The sequence below is a fragment of the Brassica oleracea genome, chromosome C7, assembly GCF_000695525.1.
Source record: "Brassica oleracea var. oleracea cultivar TO1000 chromosome C7, BOL, whole genome shotgun sequence".
NCBI lineage: Eukaryota > Viridiplantae > Streptophyta > Magnoliopsida > Brassicales > Brassicaceae > Brassica > Brassica oleracea.
The window spans coordinates 14,897,178-14,901,196 of NC_027754.1; positions in this window are offsets into that span (position 1 = coordinate 14,897,178).

The window sequence follows — 4,019 nt, forward strand, 5'->3', positions numbered from 1 at the left end:
CCCGTGTTCACCATGCTTGGACCAGGATTTGGTACTCTGGTACATTGAGTGCGGCAAGGCTGGAGATATGTGTAATCGCTGATTTTGGATTAAAGAGGTTGCTCTGTTTCTACGGAATTTTCGGTGTTGCACTGGTTTTCCAGATTTCGACACATGGCAGTAATAGTGCATGGTTGTATTACCTAAACACTATATCAATAAATATAATCTTTTATGATATTTAATATGGTGTCTTACCCTTATCACTCTATCAATAAATATAATATTTTTGAAACTGAATGTGGTGTACAACATATATTTTCAAAAGAAATGATGTATTCAAACAAATTCAAATTCATATCGGTGACATTGTACAAAATTCAAATTCGTTCTGAAATTGACGGGACTGATTAATACTTTATTTTCAATTAAAAGAGAATTTTTATTAATTCTGACATCCCCGAGAAAAAGTTCTACTAAACAATCATTTTGCTTAATCGTTTAGGTTACCTTGAATCGAGACATGTTACCTAAACACTATATTAATAAATATAATCTTTTATGATATTTAATATGGTGTATTGCCCTTATCACTCTATGAATAAATATAATATTTTTGAAATTCAATGTGGTGTACAGCATATATTTTCAAATGCAATGATATATTCAAACAAATGCAAATTCGTTTCGGTGACATTGTACAAAATTCAAACTCGTTCTAACATTGACAGGGCTGATTAATACTTTATTTTCAATTGAAGGAGATTTTGTATTAATTCTGACATCCCCGAGAAAAAGTTCTACTAAAACAATCATTTTGCTTAATCGTTTAGGTTACCTTGAATCGAGAAGTGAAAAAGTCGCCTCGGCATTATCTACTGTGTAGGGGATATTAATGCTAATTTCATATTACTTACTTTGTTTTATTGTGTTAAAACGGATCTGACCCTCAAACCATTTCATTACCGCAAAACATTCCTTAACTCAAAATGGTTTTTGAAATCAAACAAGGATCGGTGACCGTTGATGAATACGAGGATTTCTTCCAAGGTCTTGAGATCATGAATCAAAAAACCGAGCAGGATTTGATTAAAATCGCTCGTGAAGGATTGAAGGAAGATGTCCGTGAGGGTTTGGAATCTGAAGAGTTTGCAACTCTTCAAGCACTCTTTCTAGAAGCAGCCGCAGTGGAAGAGATACTGGAGATGGAAAATTCTCTGGAAGAAAAACCTCGCAGACGTAAGAAGAGGAAGAACAGCTTATTGGCCCCGGAAGATGAACTCCCCTGGGACAAACCGCACCCTGAAGAGGAGGAAGAGAGTGAAGATGAAGAGTCTGACGACGACTGGTCGTATGAAGGAGATACGAGGGTGGAAGTTAAGTACGACGACATGGGTTTTTCCACACCCGGTTCTGTCTCCGCCGCCTCAGGTACCGTAACCAACGAATCAGAATCTTTAACAGCCACGAACAGCACTGCCGATGGTGACTCACTCGCTGACTCTAGCGTCTCCTTTGCGAACATCGTCGCCGAGAACAACGCTGCCGGTGGTGGCTCCGTCGCTGACTCTAGTGTCTCCGTCGCTGACAGCGTCGCGGACAACAGTACGCCCGGATTAGGTTCCATTTCTGGCTCCAATTCAACCGGAGTGGGCTCCATCTCTGGCAACGTCGCTGACTCGAGCCCCTCCGCCGTTGGATCCAGCTTCATCTCAAACTCCTTCGCATACTCTGGCGCCGGTAAATGCTCAGCAACCTCAGTCGTCTCCAATCTCTAGTTTTAATATGTTTGCTTCAGTTTAAGTCGTTTGCAAGTATGATGTGAATGTAGGTTTGTGGGAATCTTATTTGCTGTAAGGGGATTGTTATCGTTTTCCAACTAAGATCGTACACCGCTTTTGTATCTTATCGTGTGCCCTCTACTAATTATTCATATGGGATTTAGAACTGGTTGAACTTAATATAAGATATAGTGTACGCTTATACTCCGGAGGGTGATGATCTCTCGGTCATACACCCATTGATATGTTGTCATTTTCACTCTGCGAATTAGTAAAATGGGATATACAACTAAATGAACTAAGTTTAAGAGAGAGTGTACAACTATATCCAGGAATATACGGTGTACACAGTATAAGATCAGAAATAGAACTGGATGAACAAAATTTATGATATAGTGTACATTTATACTCCGGAATATACGATGTACACCGTATACCGTCGTACACCCTTTTATATCTTGTCATGTTAACTATAAAAATTAGTAATACGGGATAGAAAACTGGTTGAACTTAATTTAAGATAAAGTGTACAATTGTACGGTGTACACAGTATAAGATCGTACACCGCTTTTAAATCGTATCGTTTGCCTTCTACTAATTATTATTATGGAATAAAAAACTTGTTGCACTTACTTTAACATATAGTGCACAATTTATACTCCGTAGGGTGATGATCTCTCGGTCATACACCTACTCATATCTTTGTTCTTGAGGGTTTTAAAACAAAGCAATATGAGGTATTCAGCTTTTAGAAAACAAATGAAAGTTAATTTAAGGATAGTACCCAATTACCTTAAACGTTCACCATTACATGGTAAATGAACAACAAAGGCATCTATTACAGCATACTACAAACGGTTAAACAAATCCAATACAGCTTGCAGTTTTGGCAGCAACGGTCCAACCCGACATAATAGATCCTGCAGTTCTCGCCATCAAGGCATTCTGTTTTCATGATTACATCATCATCCGGAAATAAGAAAGTTTCACCGTATGTGTTAAGTGATATTAAGAGTTTTCAAGGCTCCTAAGACAAATGATGTAATATAAAAGATTGTCGAACCAATTCTAAGGGATTTCAAAGCACTGAGAATGCAAGTACTCACTTAATCTAAGTGCAACCTGTGATTTAAAAGATTTATAAACTAATGATTAATGCTAATGCAGTTTCAGAATAATAAAAGCGATACATGAAGTAACTTTCTTAACTAAGGGAAGAGAGAACTCATGGGCATAGGGATTAGACCTTGGGTGATCAAGTTTCGAACTAAGGATGACAAACGATCAATCAAACTAATAACCTTAAGCTTAGACACAGTTCTAAACAAGTTCTATGTCTAGATGAATGTTCATTTACTAACACATTTCAAACATCAAATGTTTTTGGTTGAATAATATGAAAGAAATCATTACTAACAAGTCTAATGGCTATCTTAGCACCTCTAACAACAAATGTCTTTGGCAAAGTATGCTAAAAGCTTAGAAGAGTTGTCTCAGGCATTTCATGAAACACCTTTTGGGTGAAAAATGCCTAAAGATCAACTTTTGAGAGGCCAACTCAGAAGATGCATTATGAATACTCTACTAGCAAGACTAAGAATGATCTACACTAAAATATCCTAGCTCTAACCTAATCACCCTTAATCTCCCTAACCCGTGAATTCAAAAGGTGATTACTCACTAATCTCCATGATTCCTCTTAAACCCATATTGGATTTCAGATTAATCATGTAGAGAAATACAGAGAATCGATATGAAAACAACAGGATTGCAATAACAGAAAATCAATTGAATCAAAGAAATGAACTTTCCAAGAGGTTTTTGGTGATTTTCTTAAGATAAAAGATAATCTGCCTCCAATGGCTTACAAAAGATACTTAAACATAGGTTTAGAAAGTGTAAAACATGTATAAGAAATGACCAAAAGGCCCTTGATTAATCATAAGTTCGACCAAATAATTGAAGCACAGCGACTTTGGCACGTCGCTCCGGGAGGTCGCTCTGGGTGTTGGGAGCGAACCTCAGGTGTCGCTGTGGGACGTCGCTCCCGGCTTGTTCGTCGCTCTCAAATCGACACAACCTGAGCGACCTCTGGGTGTCGCTGTGGTGAGGTCGCTCTGGAGCTGGAGCGACTTCGCCTTGTCGCTCTAGGAGGTCGCTCCGAAGCGTAAATGGCGAGTGACCTCGTGTTGTCGCTCTAGTAAGGTCGCTCTGAGAGGTAGGGCACAGCGAGTTCATGGCGTCGCTCCGGTAGGGTCG